The following is a 22,486-nucleotide window of genomic DNA, read 5'->3' as shown; positions in this document are numbered from 1 at the left end:
CACCTCATCTAAGATAACTCATAAAACATGGAAGTCTATGCATATGCATAGACTTATATAGTTCATTTGAATTTCTTCCACCAGAGTTCACATTTTTTCCCATCTAGAACCATAGAGTCTTCTAGAATCATTGGTAGCAAAAAATGGTGGGAAATATTCTTCCCCAGGAAAGAGTTCCATAGTTGTTTATTCAATACTAAGAAGTCAGTCCTGCGAGTAGATACATACAAGTCACACTATTTAAATTGCGAAGATGAAGTTTATGTATTTATGAATACGTGTGCGCATGCGCGCACTCACACAAACAGAGAGAGAGAGAGAGAGAGAGAGAGAGAGAGAGAGAGAGAGAGAGAGAGAGAGAGGCATAGATAGACAGAAGCCTACAGAGACAGAAAGAAAGAGAGAGAGGAGAACATGTACGTTTCAAAACGTGTTCAGAGACCATGAATTTGAGAGAGATGAAGGAAAGGAAAAAGAGAAGAAGGAAAGAAAAAAAGGGGAGAAATTATGATATTTTAATTTCAAAGAATAATTATGTCTTATTCATTTCTTTGAAAAGTAATATGGTTTCTAAAATTTTCTGTAGTGTAATGAGATCACCTTGAATGCAGACATTTGACTTTTCAAGTGTCAACTCTTTCCTCCCCTATTGTCCTCTGTGTTTCTTGTGCAGTTTTGGATTAAGTTGGGTTTGAACTATTTCTCCAAAATATTTCCCCATCGTTAAACCTCTTTACCCACATCAGCGGTTGGTATTGACGACATCCGTAAACTAATTGCATTTGACTTATCCCTCTGTTTCTCTCACTCGCTTTACAGCTGTGGTGTACCCTTTCCTATTAAGCAGTTAAGTAGAAAATTGCCCAGATGTCCCGATTGGATTTACCCCAAGGAAATGGGAAGTATGCTTAAGTGGGCTACTTCTGGAGTCCATAAGCTTACCTTGCAGTTACAAATGCAGACTGTGTAAATACGTATTTTTAAAGTACACTTGAATAAAGGTTAATGAATGTATGGTGCCATTGAGAACTTCTCAGGGGGCAGGAACTAATTCTTGCAGGATGTACTGTAAGGAAGTATGCACATTTAGGAAGATTAATGACTTTCCACTGGTACAGCTCACAGTTTGGCACACAGTAAGGACAAAGGAAGAAGTTGCTGGTATTGTCATGAAATTCACATCCTTAACTTTACAATTGAGAAGGTGAGGACTCAGTGCCTGAACTGAACTAAACCTGACCTTGAATACTGAGTTTAGCATTTTTTTTAGAAAGTGATTCCTTGGTCCTGTAAAGGCTCATTTCTCCAGTGTAGGGGGATGCCAGGGTGGTGAGGTGGGAGTGGGCAGGTGGGAGGGGGAGCTTCCTCACAGAAACTGGGAGAGGGGGGATGGGAGTGGGAAAGGGGCCGAACAGAGAAAGGGGATTACATTTGAAATATAAATACATATAGTATCCAATAAAATGAAAAAGGGTGATTTAGTCTTTGAAGTGGAAGTTTCTGGATATGTCCGGTGATACAGACTCACATAGTGAGGCTGCCTCATGCCTCGTGTGTTTTGCTGAGGCTAGACCCTTGGGAGGACATGTGATGTCTGAAGAGAGTGTAAATAGGATTCAATGGACAGTGACAGTGGCCCTGCACTGCTAGCTTTCCAAAGCTCCCTGGTCCTGCTTCTTCATCTTCTCTGCTCTTCCCTTCATGGAGAGAAGCACAGCAGAGACGTCCTGGCCTGCCCTGCTGGTCCTGGTATCTCTCAGTGACTCCTGCCTTGTGGGACTGCTAGATCCTGCTGCTGCTGCTGGTCCACGTTTGCTATCCTGGCACTACTGAAGTAGGCGGCTGGAGTCCTGACAGAGATTGGAATTGTCCTGATGAACAGGCCCACATCCCCTTGTCCTGTTCACCATCTTTTCTCCTCTACCTTTGTATGGTGGACTAGAAGTGTGGGGAAGAATTTGAGAAACCTTACTAAATGTATGTTTAAAACATCTCAGCCTAGAATCTTTACTCATTTTCCTCTTGTATGCTGTGTACTCGTTTCTGTGTCCATTAACATGCTCATACATGTAAAGTGCACAAGAAAGCCCTATTACAAGAGAAGAGGATATTTTCACAACAGCTTGTCTTATTTAATAATTTCTTTAAGAGACATAAACAATTATTCATTAAACTAAAGGTCAAATGTTACTTGTTTTTCTTTTTACTTTATATATGATTCTGACATTCAGGATATCTTCTCTGCTATACAGGGAATGGGTTCCTTTTTAAGATTGGCCCATCTCTGTTAGGTGAAGCTTTGTGTCAACTGTGCTGACATCATAAGGGTAATGTAAGAGCTACTGTAAGAGACCCTAACTCAGAGTTCCGAGTGTTCTTACAGAACCCTGGCTCCTCACACACATGTCTATTGCATGGCAAAAGGTAGGTGCTCACTCAAGTTTGGTCTGTTGCTTCTGACAAGGGATACATCTGCGATTTAAAGGAGACGGCATTTCTTTTGAACATCTTGAAGCCAGGATGTCTTGTATGTACAGCTGCGTTGCAGTGAGCTTACCATTTAAATGCAGGTTTTCACAAGATACGGAATGGAGCATATTAGAATGTCTTTAGGAGAGTAGTCATTGATTACAAAATTTTTATGTAGCATTTTTAAGATTATACTTCAGGAATTATGTTTCACACCATCAGAAACAGCAGTTTCCAGTACTGTAGGACGAATGAATTTCAGATCCTATCCTGATTTGCTGAGTCAGAGTTTAAATTTTGACAAAAACCCACACATCATTCATACAGATTTTAATCTTTCTGAGTCTTCGATCTTAATTTGGTTTTAACCCATTGACATGAGTTTAGCAATCACCTCTAACCTCAGAGTTTTAAGTGTCTGAGGAAGACATGCTTAGGAAGAAATGTATTGCTCCCTGACTTGCTAGCTATTGCTGGGTTGATTCTTGTATTTTGCTGTGCTGAGGAGACACAGATGCGTGCTGCCCAACCAGCAGATGAGACCTGAGCCAGCTGCTGGCCATGTTCATCACACCCCAAATTCAGCCATACCTTCTCTTCCCATTTTGAAATAAGTTGAACCACAAAAATGGGAGTGCAAAGTTCTACTAAGCCCTACAGTTTCAGAATTATTTTTAGCAGAATAAGAGATTGTACCCAGAAGTAAAAGGTGTCCTGTCTCATAACGAAAGTGCTTTGTGCTAAAGAAACAAGGACAGTCCCTTTCTTAGCAGTCTTGATTTTGGAGGGGGTTTACTGACTGTGTCTTAACTTTGATATAATGAGTCAAGCATATGATATAATAAGTCCTTTGATATAATAAGTCCCTTCAGTTATGACAGATATGTCTATTCTCCATCTGAAAGAGAATCTTACATCACCTGGGGAAACTAAATGTCAGTGACTGACTGAACTTTTCATTCCCAGTGCATAGAGGGAGTGTCACCTAAAGAGCAGCAGAGCCTTGGGATTTATCAGCTAGAAGACTACCCATAGTCAGGCAAACACTTCTAAAATAAAATCTCCAATCACCATCCTGAAGAACTCCTTGCTTCTAGGAATTTCTATATTAATTATTGCTTGCAAATTCTATTGGTGAATAATAACAGACCAATGTACCAAATGTCTTTGGAACTCATTTAGGATTATTTATTATTTTATTTAGTATGTACATATAGTGTGGTTTCTAGAAAGTTTTATACATTAAAGGCTAGAACATGCAACTCATTTTCATACATTCTCTTAGGCACAGTAGCCTGCTCAAATATATTTGAAAGTAAAGTTTCCCACACTTGAGCTTTCCTAGTTTATTTTTTTCTCTTTCATGAAGATTTTTCCCTGTTTCATTTAAAGAACAGTGTTCTTTTTAGGATAATTATGGTGTATATTAAAATGTTCCAAATATAATAGACATGTTCTGACTCTTTTTTACAAGTTCTTAAAGCTAGATTTTAGAGAAAAATACACATTACCATTTAAATAGAAAATAGTCTACCTCCTGGTTACTGTACTGTTTATGAGTAGCAGTGTACATCCACAGCCCAAAAAGGCAGAACAGTAGTCCATTCTCTGGACAGCTTTAAGCTACATTCTCTATAAGATAAAGGCAAACTGTATCATTTCATAACAAACAAGGTTTTTCAGCTCAGAGACAGCTCAGCACTTGGGAACACTAGCTGCTCTTACAGAGCACTCCAGGTCATTCCCCTGCAGCCCTTCCAGGCACCTCACAATGGCCTGTAATTCTAGCTCCATAAAATTCAATACCTTTTTTCCTGACCTCCATGGGTACCTGCACTTCAGAGCTACCCATGTGTGCCCTCTACCCCCACACATAATTATAAAATAAACACAATTTTACAGCCCCTTACATTTCTATTCGTTATTTTTCAAAAAAAGCAACATGAAGTAAGTTGCATCACATTTGGAAATGACCACACAAACTTACCCTTTCAATTCATCTTCTAACATAAAAGTTATTAGATCAACAAATTACAAATTAATTATTGCTTGAAGAGCTAGGTTGTTAGAGAATATATTCAGACTCCAGTGAGGTAAAAATATGGTCTCTTATTCTTCACTGAAGTTATAATTATGTCTTTGAATATATTTAGTATTCAAAATTACCTCATGATAAGTGGTAGTTCATTTTTTTACATTCTAGTGTGTGTATACATATATGTGTATATATTATAAGGAGCATGTGTGTGTACATACATATATATGTACATCTATGTGTGTACACATTAGAAGGAGCATTTGTGTGTGTGTGTGTGTGTGTGTGTGTGTGTGTGTGTGTGGCAGGGGTCATAGAACCTCTTGCTGGGGTGGTTATCCCTACTCCATGTGTGTTGTTCAACAAATACAGGTTATCAAGTCTGGCAGCTATTGTCTTACCCACAGAGCTATCTCACAAATCCTATCCTATGATGATTAAAGAAGAGATGTCCTAGAAAAGAAAAAAATGATCAATGCAGAAGAAGACAAGACAGTTTTAAACCATTTAATGCCACCAGGCCGATCATCGGAGAAATGTACACAAATTGGTGCATAGACTGATTTCTTTGTTGCTATTCATTAAGCAAGAGCGAAGGGCAGAAGAAAAAAGAGTTGTGAATGTTGGTAAGAGTGTCGCCATAGTGACAAGAGTTTAGATAGAAATGATGTAAAATTAGGAAGTTACCAGCCTATGAACAAGTGCAGGCTTTCAAAAAGCAAAGGCGTTTGTTAGAAATTAATGAATGTCAAAGTTCAGAACTATGTAGGTCTGTGGGTAAACTTCAAACTGACAGTGAGGGTAGTAAAACACATGTTTGAGCTAAGTGTGTAGTGTATTTCATATATATGTATATCTTTAGGGCTTTGAGTAAATTGGGACTATTGCCTCCATTTTTCTAGAGGCGCCACATTGACAAGATGGAGCTGGGCTACTGAGTAACTGAATTAGTCTGTTACACATTAACTTAGAAAACAACTGCATATGGAGAGGAATTTGCTGGTATTGATTCAGTTTGTTAAAGTTAAAGCTGTTTTCCTGAAGCTCGAAGTATGCGAACACCATCTTCATCTCTGCCTCCTCCATAAAGCTTCTATTGATGTGTCAGGCTTGTTCACGTCCTTTCATTTCTTCTGTGGTTTTTTTCTTTCTCTATTTCTGTGCTTTGTTTCTGGAGATTCTGTCTTCACTGTGTCACTGTAGATTGTATCCCCCAAATCATGAAATATGCCTACTGTAATTTTCACTTATTGTCTCTGAAAACCTCATCCCTACTCACTGCTTACTCTGTTCTCCACCCTGCCTCTGGGCTTTAATGATGACTATTAAAAGCTCCTCCCCGGGGCTGAGGGTGTGATTCATGTGAGAAATGCTAGTTACTCAAGTACGAGAATCTGAGTTAGAATCTCCACAAATCCTTACAAATTTAATTCTGTTCATAGAACGTTAGGTTTTGATGGCTGTTTAGCCATGCTTGTTGAAATTGTGTTTCATTTCATTTCATTCTATGTTCATAAAGTAAGTCATCGTTTTATGGATCTGAACATGTATGTAAACATGTGTACACATACAAAAATAAATAAATAAATAAAAAGCCAGGTATGCCTTTTTGCTCATTTCAGATAAGGATTATTTTACTCAAGTTGTATTAATTGAAAATAAGTCCTGTAACTTCCCCTCATTTGGAGTTCTGTTAAGTTCCATGGCCTCTCTAACCCACTGCAGACATAGTCTTACAAAGTAGATGACTCTTTTAACACTCAGGAATAGGGTTAAGTCAGCTATTAATCTGATGATCATTTAGAGCCTCTGGCTGGTATGTAAAATCCCCAAGAACTTGACAGAACCTTCACCTATTAGAAATGCTTATATTGTCAATGTAGTGACTCTTCGGTCATATTTTACAACTCTTACTGAATTTTCACAATATTTATATGCAAATTAAGAATAAGATTCCACCTCACACCAGTCAGAATTGCTAAGATCAAGAACTCAGTTGACAGCTGGTGAGGATGCAGGGAAAAGGAACACTCCTCCTCTATTTAAGGGGTTGTATGCTGGTACAACCACTCTGGAAATCAGTCTGGTGGTTCCTCAGAAAATTGGACCTAGTACTAACTGAAGACCCAGTTATTCCACTTCTGGGCATATACCCCAAAGATGTTCTAACATACAACAAAGACACATGCTCCACCATGTTCATAGCAGCCTTATTTATAATAGCCAGAAGCAGAAAAGAACCCAGATATCCTTCAGTAGATGAATGGATACAAAATTTGTGGTATATTTACACAACGGAGTATTTCTCATCTATTAGGAAAAAATGACTTTATTAAAGTTTTAGGAAAATGGATGTATCTAGAGAATATCATCCTGAGTGAGGTAACCCAGTTACAAAAGAACAGAAATAATATCTAGTCATTGATAATTGGATACTAGGACCATAAAGCTCTGAACACCCAAGAAACAACTCACAGAACATATGAAGCTCAAAAAAAAAAGGCCAAAAATGGAAGGATAAGTCTTTCTTAGAATAAAAAATAATAAGTGTATAGTACCCTCTCAGAGTGCGGTACACCTAGACCTTAAATCATTAATAACTAAAGAGCTAAGAAGATATCTTTGTGGCAATTTTTGGTATATAAGAATTATTATGTTTAATCTTTAGACAGCAAGAAAACTTTGACTATTTCCATGTTATGTTTTATTTTACATGTAATTCATGATCTTTGTAACTAGAAAGATTTCAATGTTTACTATCAAACTTTCAAAAAAAATAAAGGGCTGCTCTGATGATTTGTCAAGGAAAAAAATAGATTTCACATTTGAAAGCATATTCATATTAAAATTAAATTTTAAAGCAACCAGGAATCTCTAGACATAGGTTTTGAGTAAATGTACCAGTACAATGAATTTATAATGGCTATATGAAATTTATATACTATTTAATACCATGACCCTTCCCCATTCTTTTTACATAGTTTGAGATACAAATATTCAGTAAACTAAAATTACAGTTTGATAGGTCATCCTGAAAATGACTCTTGAGTCCATACTCCTTTGTATCAAATAATGGCTATGGTCAGTGTTGCTAGGTAAGACATGAAGACTCTAAGCTATACCTGCAAATGATGTAGTGGTTAGGGATATGGGAAATATACTAAAATTTTCTTTTGTTCTTATTTTCATTTTTACATGTTTCCAATTGTTTCAACATTAATTTTCACTAATGGATTCTACCTTTATGAGTAATATTTGATGCCAACATAGTTTTACTGCAAGGTAGTTTTTAACTTTTGAGAGTCTGAGTTACTTTAAAGTGCCGGTACCACTCCGCATACCTTCAGGTCATAAAGCTCACAGGGGTCAAAGATGTGGGTCTCTGTCATTCTGATGTTGCAGAGAAGTTCTCTTCTTTACCATTTTATTTCTTCTCTCTTTTCATGCATTTCATTTTACTTTAACTTAATCCTTAAAATCTTTAATAATTTTAGGATATGCTCCAAAATGATATTAGATATGGGAGAACCTATTCTTTTTAGTGAGAATTCTATTGGATGTTTTGTTGTACTGAAAAAAAATGCCAGAAGCAAATATAGTATAAGAATATTGATCCTCTTGAGATGGGAGAGTCTTTCCCGCCCCTGAGCATAGGTTGCATTGCATGTACTTAAGTTCTGCAAGTCTTGCTGCAGACTGTGCTAATATGTCTTCTGACTCCTGGAATTTGTTGTTCTTTCTTGTTTTCTTTGGCTTTGATTTCTGTTTGTGTCTCTGAGACTGAGTCCCACACTGTAGCCCAAGCTCAGTTCCACACTTACCATCCTCTTGCCTGAACAAACCTTCAGAATATCAGGATAAAGAGAGTTTAGTTGAAGAGTGACAGATAATATACCTAAAATTTGATTTTTCTGGATTTTTTTTCTTACTGCCACAAGAAGACATCTTATGTAAAAATTAAGCCAATCACTACTATTTGTGAATTGTTTTTAGCCTTTAATACTTTTTGTTGCTGTTCCTGCAAACAAATCATATAAAAGTCTCATTTTTTGAGAGGTGGCATGTTTGCATTGCATAAAACATAACAAGCACAGTGGATATTTTTAATTAGGACTGGACTAGCTTCTTGTCATACAGATAACATATGAACTGTAAAAAGTGAAACAACTGGTTATTAGTTTTAGCCTGTGTCATGCACCAACTCTACAGCCTTTTTCAGCATCTTAGCCTTGTCTCTCAACACTGGTGAATCTTTAAATCTTCTACAGTACCCTGACTGGCTGCCTTCTCTATTTTATCTTAATATTAGAATACTGATTGATACAGATTTTATTGGAGCATGAGTTGCAAATATTTTATAACACAAACTAGTAGGAACATTTTAGGACTTTTGTGTTAATATACTTTCTCAGTTGGTCCAGAACGAACAGTGGTTTATTTTCTGAGAATTTGTCCTATGGATTTTTAATTCTAGCATGAAATTGATAAAGGTATTACGCTTTATAGTCTGCACAGAAAGAAGAACTTAATGTGTGAATAGTATGCTCATTTACTAGAATAATATATCCTAAATAGCTTCAGTGTGTTCATAGACAGGGAACACTGAAAGCAGTAATTGGAAAGATATATCACTAATCCAAATACTCTTGCAGTCATGGGCTGGAGTCTGGTGATTTTTTTTTCTCAACTCTCTGCTTAGTCACATTGGAGAATGATATAATTATTGAAGGATGGATTTTAAGAAGTCTAAACTATAAATGTGCAGAGGAAAGAAATGAATGTATAGCCTAATTAAACAGAACCAAGCCAAGAAATCTTTTTTGCAGTGCAGGGATGTATCTCACATTCACCTTAAACAGCTTGTACATGAGTAACCTGCTGGGGATAGATTCACATTTGTCCCAGAAGGTAAAATATGTATGTAGTAATTATGAACAGTTTGTGCCACCATAGTCAACATTATTCTGTTTTGAACTGAGTCTATGTGTTTGTTCCAGTGATCTTTTTTCAAACTTGTCAAAACCATCAACAAAAGCAAAATATTAATTTCGTACGTAGAACATGTTGCTCTAGAGAAAATCCCAAACCTCTGTGCCAAAACCCAATGATATCATACTCTTGAAACAACAATATCAAAATCACAAAATACTGTTGTTTTAATTGATAGATGACAACATTAGACATCATTTAACACTTCATGGAACTGGGCTGAAGATTCTATTTCTCTCAGCATGTGGCTAACAGGCTTCAATCGGTCTTAGAAACATGTTAAGACTCCAAGGCAGTCTCTGAAATTCTGTTTGTGCAACAGAAAAGCATATATAATAGAGGGCAGATTCTGGCTTGAGGTAAACTGAAGAAACCTTGAAAAAACCAAGGATCATCTGTGGTGAATATCTTGATGGGGTAGTTAACACTGTATGCATGAGCCATAAATTAATGAATACATGGAGGCTGCTATGATATAGAAATTTTGTAATTGGGTCACCTCACTCAGGATGATATTTTCAAGTTCCATCCATTTGCCTGCGAATTTCATGAACTGCTTGATTTTTAATAGTGAACTAGTACTCCATTGTGTATCCATTACTCTATTGAAGGACAACTGGATTCTTTCCAGCTTCTGGCTATTATAAATAAGGCTGCTATAATCATAGTGGAGAATTTGTTCTTGTTATATATTAGAGCATCCTTTGGGTATATGCCCAGGCGTAGTATAGCTGAGTCCTCAGGTACTACCATGTCCAATTTTCTGAGGAAGCTCCAAACTGATTTCCAGAGCGGTTCTTCCTGCTTGCAATCCCACCAAGAGTGAAGGAGTGTTCCCCTTTCTCCACATTTTTGCCAGCATCTGCTGTCACCTGAGTTTTTGACCTTAGCCATTCTGACTGGTGGGAGGTGGAATCTTATGGTTATTTTGATTTGCATTTCCCTGATAACTAAGGATGTTCAACATTTCTTCTTGGCCATTCAATAGTTCTCAGTTAAGAGCTCTCTGTACCATAGTTTTTCTTTTTTTCTTTTCTTCTCATTTTTAATTGGATATTCTCTACATTTACACTTCAGATGTTATTCCCTTCCCAAAAACCTACCCTCCATCCCCCTCCCATTGCCTCTATGAAGGTGCTCATTCTCCCAGCCACCTTATTCAAACTCAGAACATTGACATTCCCTTACACTGGAAAAAAATGATTCTTCACAGGACAAAAGGCCTCTTCTCCCATTGATGCCAGAGAATGCTATCTTCGGCTGCATATGCACCTGGGGCCATAGTCTCCCATGAAAACTCATTGATTGGTATTTTAGTCTCTGGGAGCCATGTTGGGTTTGGTTAGTTGATAATTTTGTTCTTCCCATGAGGTTACAGACCCTTTCAGCTTCTTCAGTCCTTTCTCTAGCTCCTTCACTGGGGTCCCTGTGTTCAGTTTGATGGTTAGTTGCAATCATCCTTCACTGTATCAGTATGGCTTTGACAGAGCCTCTGAGGAGGCATCCATATCAGGTTCCTGCCAGTAATTGCTACTTGGCATCAGCATTAGTGCTTGGGTTTAGTGGATGCAGATGGGGTGGATCCCCAGGTGAGGCAGAATCTGGATGATCTTTCTTCCAATCCCTGCTCCTCTATTTGTCCCTTTCTTTCCTCCCTTGAGCATTTTGTTTTTTCTTAGTCTAAATGAACTCTCATACTATGTACTCACTTATAAATGGATACTAACCCCCAAAAGCTTGATTACTCATTAAACAATTCTCACAAAGTGTGTACTCAAGTTTTAATAGGGTTATTTAATTTTCTGGAGTCTAAATTCTTGAATTCCTTGTATATATTGGATATTAGCAGTCTATCAGATGTAAATATCATTCTCTAATCTGTTTGTTGCTGTTTTGTCTCAGTAACAATGTCATCCTGAGTGAGGTAATCCAATCACAAAGGAAGAGATATGGTATGCACTCACTGATAAGTTGATATTAGACCAAAAGCTCAAAATAACTAAGATACAATCCAGAGACCACATGAAGCTCACGAAGTTGGAAGACCAAAGAGTGGATGCTTCAGTCCTCATAAGGGGCAACAAAACATTTACAGGAGGAAATACAAAGAAGTGTGGAGCAGAGACTGAAGGAAAGGTCATCTAGAGACTGCCCGACCCGGGGATCTAGCCCATGTACAGTCACAAAATACAGACATACTATGGATGCTAAGAAGTGCTTGCTCACAGATACCTAATATAGCTATCTTCTGAGAGGTTTTGCAAAAGCCTAAGAAATACAGAGTTGGGAGTTCTTAACCAACTACTTGACTGAGAATAGGGTCCTCAATGCAGGAGTTAGGAAAAGGACTGAAAAAGCTGAAGGTGTTTTCAACCCCATAGAAATAACAGTAACATCCAACCAGTTCCCCCAGAGCTCATAGACTAAACCACCAACCAAAGAGTACACATGTAAAGACTCATGCTTGGCTCCAGCAGCATATGGCTTTATTGGGCATCAAGGAAAGGAGAGGATCTTGCCTTGTGAAAGCTCAATTGGTCCAGCATTTTGGAATGCAAGGGGGGAAAGTGTGGGGGAGTTATGGGTGAGCACTCTCATAGAGGCAGGGGGATTAGGATGCGATAGGGGGATTCCAGAAGGAAAATCAGGAAAGGGGATAACATTTGAAATGTAAGTAAGAAAATATCTAATAAAAATATCCAATAAAAAAAAGAAATTCTGTAAAGGTTTATTTTTGAGTTACTTTTATAGCCAGCCACTTTGCTGAAGTTGTTTATTAGATGTAAAAGTCCTCTGCTGGAATTATTGAGGTCACTTATGTTACTATCATATCATCTGCAAATAGAGATATTTTGACTTCTTTCTTTCCAATGTGAATCCCTTTGATTTCTTTTTGTTATCTAATTCTTCTGGCCTGGACTTCCAGTACTATATTGAATAGGTAGGGGGACAGTGGGCAGCCATATGTAGTCCCCGATTTTAATGGGATTGCTTCAAGTTTCTCTCCATTTAGTTTGATGTTGGCTACTTGTTGCTGTATATTGCTTTTACTTTGATAAGGTATGGGCCTTTGATTCCTGCTCTTTACAAGACTTATCATGAAGGGGCGTTGAATTTTTTAGAATGGTTTCTCAGCATCTAGTGAGATTATCTTGTGTTTTTTTTTTTTCTTTGAGTGTGTTTATATGGTGGATTATATTGATGAATTTGCATATATAGAAAATCCCTCTTTCCCTGGGATTAAGCCTACTTGATCATGGTGAGTGATTGTTTTGACGTGTTCTTGGATTCAGTTTGCAAGAATTTTATTGAGTATTTTTGCATCGACATTCATGAGAGAAATTGGTCTGAAGTTATCTTTCTTTGTACTGTCTTTGTATGGTTTAGGTATGAACATAACTGTGGCTTTGAAGAGTGAGTTGAGTAGTGTTCCTTCTGTTTCTATTTTGTGGAATAGTTTGGAGATTATAGGTATTAGGTCTTCTATAAAAGTCTGATAGAATTCTCCACTAAACCCATCTGCTCTTGGGCTTTTCTTGGTTGGGAAGTTTTGATAACTGCTTCTGTTCTTTTAGGTGTTTTGGGACTGTTTCGATGGTTTATCTAATTCTCATTTAACTTTGGTATCTGGTATTTGTCTAGGAATTTTTCCATTTCCTCCAGATGGTCCAAGGTTTTTTTTTTTTTTTTTTTTTTTTTTTTTTTTTTTTTTTTTTTTTTAAGTAGGGTCTGATGATTTCTTGAATTTCCTCAGTTTCTGTTGTTATGTCTCAATTTTCATTTTTGATTTCGTTAATTTGGATACTCTTCTCTTTCCACTCCAGTTAGTCTGGCTAAGGGCTTATCAATCTTATTGATTTTTTCAAAGAACCACCTCTTGGTTTTGTTTATTCTTTGTACAGTTTTTTTTGTTTGTTTGTTTGTTTCTATTTGGTTGATTTCTGCTCTGAGTTTCTGACTTTCATTATTTCCTGCCATCTACTCCTCACTTCTCTTGGGTATGTCTGCTTCTTTTTCTTCTAGGGCTTTCATGTTCTCTCCAGTTTTTTTTTTTTTTTTTTTTTTTTTTTTTTTTTGTAGGCATTCAGAACTCTAAGTTTTCCTCGTAGTACTGCTTTCATCGAATCCCATAAGTTTGAGTAGGTAGTGGTGTCATTTTTGGTAAATTCTAGAAAAATTTACAGTCTTCACACAGGTACAGAGTTAAACAAAACATTCTCAATTGAGGAATATCAAATGGCTGAGAATCATCTAAGGAAGTGCTTGACATTCTTAGCCATCAGGGAAATGCAAATCAAAACAACCCTGAGATTCCACCTCACACCAGTCAGATTGGCCAATATCCAAAACTCAGATGACAGCAGACTCTGGCGAGGCTGCGGAGAAAGAGGAACACTTCTCCACTGTTGGTGGGGTTGTAAACTGATACAGCCACTCTGAAAAATTCTTGATTTCTTTATTTTTTTCTTGACCATGTTATCATTGAGCTTCCATGTATATGTGGGCATTTTATTATTTTTGTTGTTATTAAAGACAAGCTGTAGTCCATGTTGATTTGATAGGATGCATGGGAGTACTTTTATCTTCTGGTATCTGTTGAGGCCTGTTTGATGACTGACTATATAGTCAATTTTGATAAAGGTACCATGAGGTGCTGATAAGAAAGTATATTCTTTTGTTTTTGGATGAAATGTCATGTAAATGTCTGTTAATTCCCCTTAGTTTATAACCTCTGCTAGATTTGCTGTGTCTCTGTTTAGTTTCTGTCTTCATGATCTGTCCATTGATGAGAGTGTGGTGTTTAAGTCTCCCAGTATTATTGTGTGTCCTGTAATATATGCTTTGAACTTTAGTATGATTTCTTTTATAAATGTGCATGCTATTGTATTTGGAGCATAGATGTTCAAGGTTGAGAGTTCAACTTGATAGATTTTTTTCTGTGTTGAGTAAAAAGTGTCTTTCCTTATCTTCTTTGAAAACTTATGGTTGAAAAATCTATTTTATTTGATATTAGAAGAACTACTCCAGCTTGTTCCTGGGCCCATTTTCTTGGAAGTTTTTTTTTCCCACTCTTTTCCTCTGAAGTACTGTCTGTCTTTGTCTCTGAGATAAGTATCCTGTACGGAGCAAAATTCTGAATCATGTTTTTGTATCCAGTCTGATGGTCTATGTATTTTTATTGGGGAATTGAGTCCATTGATATTCAGAGAAATTATGGAATAGTGAGTTTTGTTTCCTGTTATTTTTTTTGTTAAAGGTATATTTATGTTTTTGTGCTTTTTTACTTTTGGTTTCCTTGCATGATTATTTTTGCTTTTCCTTGGGTGTAGTTTTCCTCTTTGTTCTGGGCTTTCCATTTATTATCCTTTGTAGGGCTGGGTTTGTGGTCAGATATTGTGTAAATTTGGTTTTTTCCTAGAATATCTTGGTCTTTCCATCTATGGTGATTGACAGTTTTCCTGGAAATAATAACCTGGGCTGGCATTTGTGTTCTCTGAGAATCTGTATGATGTCTGTACAGGATCTTCTAGCTTTCATAGTCTCTGTTGAGAAGTGGGATGTAATTCTGATTGGTCTACCTTTATATCTTACATGTCTCTTTTCCCTTACTCCTTTTAGAATTCTTTCTTTGTTTTGAACTTTTTTTACTATTATGTGTCTGGAAAGGTTTCTTTGGGGGTCCATTCTATTTGAAGTTCTGTAGGCTTCTTTCATGCTCATGGCCATCTGGTTTTAAGGGTAAGGAAGTTTTCTTCTATGATTTTGTTGAATATATTTACTGTGCCTCTTAGTTGATATTCTTTGCCTCCTTCTACACTTATTATCCTTAGGTTTGGTCTTCTCATTGTGTCCTGGATCTTCTGGACATTTTTGGTTAGGAACTTTTTGGTTTTTGCATGTTCTCTGACTGTTTTGTCTATGTTTTCTATGTTGCCTTCAGCCCCTGAAATCCTCTCTTCCTTCTCTTGTAGTCTGGTGCTGATGCTTAAATCTGTGACTCCTGATTTCTTTATAGGTTTTCAATCTCCAGGGTAGTCTCTTTTTGTTTTTTCTTTATTGTTTCTATTTTTGTTTTTAATTCCATTATCTCTTAGATTGTGTTCTCCTGTAATTTTTTAAGAAAGTTATTCACGTGCTTCTTGAAGATTTGCATCATTACCATGAAGTATGATTTCAAGTCTATGTCTTGTTTTTCTGGTGTGTTTGGCAATCTACTGCTTGCTGTGGTGGGAGAGCTGGGTTCTGATGTTTCCAGGTTGTCTTGGTTTGCATTGCTTTAATTATTTTGCTTTCCTCTTGCCATCTTATTATCTTTGATTATAGGTGATCTTGTTGTCAGTGACTGGTGCCTGTCTCTCCCGTGGATCTGAGGGCCCATGGGCTCAGGAAGGAGATTGCTTCTGGACATTAAGCTCTTTGTGGGCAAGCAGTGAGTTTTGATGGCAGTTCTGTCTTCTTGGGCTCAGTTGTGGGAGCTCTTGTGAGGCTGTTTTGGGAGCTCAGCCATCTGCCCACAGGTCCTAAATCCTACTCACTGAGACCTGGCTCTTTCTCTAGGCCAAAAAAAAAAAAACCCTTTTCCAGAGAGTACTGTATTCTCTGCATTCTGGAAACTTATGATATGACATCCCTGGTCCTATGTGTCAGGCTCACCTCTGCTCTAGATGTATAAACACCTGTGCAGCTGATCTGTGACCTTTTCCAGAGGAATCCCAAGTCCTAATGACAGAGAACCGGTCCTCACTGAGAATTCATACATTTAAGAGATACACACCTCTTTTGCCCAATTTACAGTAGATACAAAAGTCAATGTAAACATTTATATTAATAAGCTTTTACAAAATATCTATATCATAACATCCTTTGTATATTGATTGGTTTATGTATGTGATGATCGTCTGTATCCAGAAAAGTCTGGAAGATAGAAGGTTACTTTTATAGCTATGAAGAGGCAATTGATTTCATGATTAAGTAATATTATTGCTACATAGCTAGCAATAAAAATTTGGCACATTCTTATTCATAATCTTCATAAGCACAAAAACAGGTGCTTTTCTACCAAATGCCATGATTGAGACTATAGGATAGAATTAATTCTGAAATTCAATATTTAGTTGTGATATTGGTAATTTGGGCTATAAAATGAGTTAAATTTTACAGTATGGCATGTGTTATACATAACACATATGTCAAAATATATTTTTAATAATGTATAATCAAAACACATGAACCAAAACTTTTGCTGGTTATTTGAAATACTTTCTTGCAGAATTCTCATAATCAATGACCACTAGTAAATATTTCAGTTAATATCAATGCATTCTATCAGTTTAGCTTGTGTCATGCTTCAGTCTGTAATCCAAAATCTGCATACATGTAGCTGTTCAGATTTTTTGTACTTGTATGTGTATATATGGTAATATAAAACCACATAGATCACTTAAGCATTATTTCAGTTACATTAATAGGAATCATGTGTTTTAAACACTTTATACATAATGGAAATAAAACTCATATATGTCTTAATAACTTTTCCAATACAATAGCAGACCTGAGAACTGACTGCACCAATTCAGAGGCTGATTTCATCCATATGCAGAGAAAATACGTAACACAAAATCCTCTATAATACACTTAAGCCCCCTTTCTATTCAATAAAGTGTTTGTGTGTGTGTGTGTGTGTGTGTATAGTATGTTAATTCCAAATTAGGCTGTTTATATTTGCACATATACTTTTGAGCTAATTATAACCCAAATGTGCAGCAATGTAAACTTATCAGAAATGTGTTTTCAAGTATCCTGCACTTTCCACTTAAAATCCATTAATTGTTAGTTTATAGATTCATCATTAAACTTTTCCAGAGAAGTTCGGACAGTGATCATTCACAGCCCTTGGCTACTCTATCTCTGATTTCCTGTTCTTGTTCGTACTTTTCTGTTCTTTACTAGATCTTGTCTCTATTTGGTTCTGTCTGGGTTATGTGAAGTAGAATACTTGAAAATATTCTTGTTATGATACTAAACTTACAACTACTAACCTATCTTGGTCATCTTCAGTGTCTTTATTTCCCAGTAGGAATAGAAGGGAGTCCGCAGCCCAGAGCCATTATAGATATGGCTGATCTTTACCAGAGTCTTCCCTCCTTTTTACATTGTTAATTTTATGATATTTTATTCTGAGCTGACCATAGCACTCAGTGTTTTGATTCATATCCTTACTTACTACTCATCAAAGATATATATGTATATACATATATTTATATTTATCCCCTACTTTCAGAGATGTTTTAAACATCATCCCTCTTTCCTCCTTTCAAACTTATTTGATTCCTCCCCTGACGCTGTCCTTCAGACCTCACAGCGTGCATTACTCCTACCAACATGTACATGATTATGAGCCATCTATGTGGCAATGGGAGAATCTCAGGTGACACAGGTGACACATTCCAATGATAACAGATTCTCCTTCTCCCAGTAGACAAGAACTGCCAATAACCAAACTCTCAAATTCCTATAAGTTAAAACAGAACTAGGAACTGCTTTTATTCTGCTAAATATCTATAGTATTAAACTGACACTTAAAGACTTATTCTTATAGCTACTATTATTTTCTACTAGTGACAAGAGTAAGGCTAACAATTTTGATCACATAATCAGAGAGTTTGTGAAGGTGCCTATATAATCTAGAAATTAAGACTGTAACAGAAACTGCAGCTAATCCCAAATTGTACACTGTGCACTGTCTTAAGGTCATTACACATGGTTAAGATGAAATTTTCTAGGCTCTATATTTAAAAAATTGTTTTCTTGAAACCACTGCTCACTCCGAGTCTGACTGAGTGTGGGGACTAGGAGAGTAACAGAAAAGTGACATGGATTACTGAACCAAGCATTAGGTATTTTTCATATGCTCATTTGGGAAAGTTACGAGTTTAAAGCTTTGTAAATCAATCCTCCCAATTCTTGACTAAATTGTACTTCTTACTGTAATTGTATAGTTGCAAAAACTTGACTTCCTGTTGAATTAATGACATCTTAATTACACTCCTACATTCATGGTTGTGAGCCAAACTCATGCTTCACCACAAAATTTGAAATAATCCCCTTCTTTAAGGATTTATTAAATACATTGTTCTCTCACGGACACTGACTATCTTTGTTATCACTGCAGTTTAAAGTAAAATGAAATACTACAGAGAAGGAAGGAGTAGGGATTTAAAACATTGTTCTTAGCACTGTGGTGTAGCACCAATTCAGCATGGATATTGGTATGCAAGCCAGTTCTGTTTGTCTACAACCTACATTTTTCCCACACTGTACTCCCTCCAGGTCTTCTCCCAAAACTATGGGTGCCATGTCTACATATTAATCTCTTTACTTGTTCATGTAGTCATTCAGTGCAAAGCTGTTACCCTCACACTTCAAACACACACTGTCTTGCATACAGAGTAGTAAGTTGAATAGTTCTCTCTCAGAGCTTTTGATTTAATGAGGGAGGCAGATAGTAATCAACTCACATAAATATATAATTGGAAATTGTAATCAAAGACTGATTCCATTTGAAGTGGAAGGGTCATGAAAACTCCTTGTGGAGGCACAGCATGTAAGTTGAGATCTGAAGGACAAGCCATTGAAATAGAACCATGGGACAGTTGTGCTCTGTATTTCCAATCGCCTTCTCTAATCACTTCTGAAAAAGTATTGGTGAATGTTTCTCATCAGCTGATGAGGCTCTCTTCATTAGTGAAGTTTCTTTAAAAAGTGTCTCAATTTACTATCCTGCATGTGTGTGTGTGTGTGTGTGTGTGTGTGTGTGTGTGTGTAATGTTCTTATAATGCAGTACTACCATAACAAATAGCCTTTTCTTTCATACAGACCCACTCCAAATTTTCCACATAGAATATCACTAATTGATTTTGGTAGAATTCATTTTGTCCTTTGATGCTGACTTCTTTGATTGTGAAAAGTAGTTTGTTCAAGTAGCTTTTCTTCACTGAGTTTGGAGAACTGGTTTTCCAGAGGCACCCATTCTTAACAAAAATCTTGAGATACACACTTCCCCTGTATAAAATGGAAGAATGATTACAAATTACACACGTCTTCATCTACATTTCAAGTCATCTCCATGTTATTTGAAATACTCTATATGATGTGTCAGCCATGCACCTAGGCATTATACCACATTGGTTAGGTTATAATGACAAGAAAATAAAAATAGCTCTGAAGCCGGTCAGTGAGAATACAAGAAGCTCTCAAGCTTTTACAAAACATCAAGAAAATGCTGTGTATGAAACCTTGAGGATACTAGAACATGAGACATGTAGGAGAGAATGGGTCCTCAGTAGATAATGTATCCGTTATCCCTAACTAAAGATTGAATGTTTTTCATTACTATAGCTTTACAAAGTTTTTTTTTTTTCTGTTTCCATCTGAGTGGAAAATTATAAATGATGCAGCAAAGGACACATCGGAAGGACGAATGATTTAGGCAAATGTGGTGCCAACTAGAAATACCTTAAACAAGCACCGCCAGCCCCTTTATCTGCTAAGCTGCCAGTAATGGGAGCTACTGTGGGCAGAAGCAAAGGAGCATGATGAATTTGTGTGAGCAGGCCTGATAAAACAGATAGACTCTCCTGTTGGCATATGAACTGCTTTTCTCCTCATCTACCCTGGAGCCCTGTCTCATTGGATAAAGATTATGCATGTTCTTCTCCTGAACAAAAATGTAGGTATTATTTTACATAGAACAGACTCAACAGATTGGGCAGTCTGGACATATATTTAAATAAAAGCAAGCTGAAGCAGACAGATGAAAGTCATCACAGACATGGGGCCAACACATGAACAACTTCAGAATTCAGAAAATGTGACATGGTGGACAAAGGTTTCTTTGTGTATACCTGAATCATTTTACATGGGAAGTATGCATATTAAACAGGTATTCTTATTTTTCTTTTGTGAATATTCATGTTTTATCTGCTTTCTATACATTATAGTATAGTAAAGAAAAGTATATAACTTTGAATATTTTCCTCTACTAATGGCTATGTCATAAGGCTTCAAATATCATGATTCCACAAATATCATAGTTCCAAGTTGCTTTTCTTGATGTGGAATGCACATTTTGTTTGCTTGATATGTACAACATTACAAAGACAATGAGAACATTCTCTTGGGTTTTTGTTCTTGCTTTCTTGTTTTCATGTCTTACAGTTCATTGAAAAGTGGGTGACTGAAATCTAGTTCCTGCTGCAGCATTTCTTGTTGAGTCCTATTATGACGAAAGTTCCACGTTAAAAATGCATGTGTTTTAATTGTGTGTGCACGGGTGATAGATGAAGCATACTTGCTGCCATCGATAATGTTTAGAGCAGTTGGTTTTCATCAGGCTTCTTTTCCTTATTCTCCACCACCTGGAAATACATACATACTAATATAACCCCCTGGGGCACACATTCATCTCTCAGACCTCCAAACAGGGCAGACAGCAGTTAATAATTGGGAAGAGAGACAATGGGAGAAGAGGATCATTAAAAAGGCAGTTGAGCAGGGCTAGTCACCACCCTTGGGAATTTGAAACAGATTGTATAATACAAAAATAGGCCTGTTACCACTATAACTCTCTCTTCAAACCTTGTGCACCTCAAGGATTATATATTTTAAATTTTTTGCTGTAGAAACTGGCATGGTAGAAGAATACACAAATCAGCTTAGGGAGTCTCTCTAGAATGAGCTCTCTCATGAGAGTGGGAAGCAGTAAGGGAATTCAGACATTAAATCTGACTGTCAGTGGTCAAACATTTTCCTAAGGAAATTATGAAGTCTGGATTAGATTAATTTTTTTTCTTCCTAATATATATGTTTTTCACTCATAAATATGTCCCATGCCACTAAGGACTCTCCTGTGTTAGTGGATTAATATATGATTATTTCATAAAACATCATTTTAAATGATGTTTTCATCAATGATTTGTGGGCATAGCAGCAAAAGAGGATGCCATCCATGTCACTAAAAACAAACACCTCATTCAGGTCTAAAACCCCAGAAGCTGACTTTGAAAAATACACCATTGCTTATTTAAAAAATTAAATTTTATAGTTTTTTCAGCTTGACCATTGTTTCTTGAGCACGTAAACTATATATTCTTAAGTAACATTCCTTACTTTGGAATATTATTTTTAGTATTCCATCTCTATATATAAAGGTTTCTTTCATCCAGGTAAAATTTATTTTTTAACCATCATTGAGCTTAAAAATTTCCCTAGAATATCAACTATTATAAACCACAGCTACTACAATGTCTTTGTTGTTTGTCTGGTCATGAAAACAGTTCTCCCCATAGTGTGTGTGTGTGTGTGTGTGTGTGTGTGTGTGTGTGTGTGTGTATCTGTCTCTGCCTCTGTTTCTATATCTTTCTCTGTTTCTTTTAAATATTTATCTCTAAGTGATTTTAGAAACAGTATGAAGCTATCCTTATCAAAGGCGTATTAGACAGTAGAAAAGATGCTAGATGGCATTATAAGAGGATTATAAGAGATGGCCTACTTTTAAGTCAGAAATACATGGATGCTTCCTTGGAAAGTTTATAAATAATGCGTAGAAGTATTTGCATATGGTATTTACTGTCTGAGAAAAGCCAAAAGGTCATTTTTTATGCAAAAAACAAGAACTATGAAAGTTATGGCTACATGCTAAACAGGAAACGTGGTGAAAGAACAAGAATTCATTTAACAATTCTGTCTAAATCTGACAGAACTAAACTCACAGAAGACGCTGTCACATTGGATTCAGCAGAAACCCATAAGCACTAAAATTTTAGACCCAGTCTCCCACAGCAAATTGTAGCTAATCTTTCAAAAACCAGTGGAGGACCAGTCCAAAACTTCAGGGTTAAGCTTTTTTACAATGCAGCATGCAAGACCTACCATTCCCCATTTTATCTACATAATCCTTACTAGGTTTCCTCATTGAAGTTCAGTGAAAATTC

Source organism: Micromys minutus, assembly GCF_963924665.1.
Source record: "Micromys minutus genome assembly, chromosome: 26".
Lineage (NCBI taxonomy): Eukaryota > Metazoa > Chordata > Mammalia > Rodentia > Muridae > Micromys > Micromys minutus.
The sequence above is the reverse complement of the archived record's forward strand: the minus strand, read 5'-3'. Positions refer to the sequence as shown.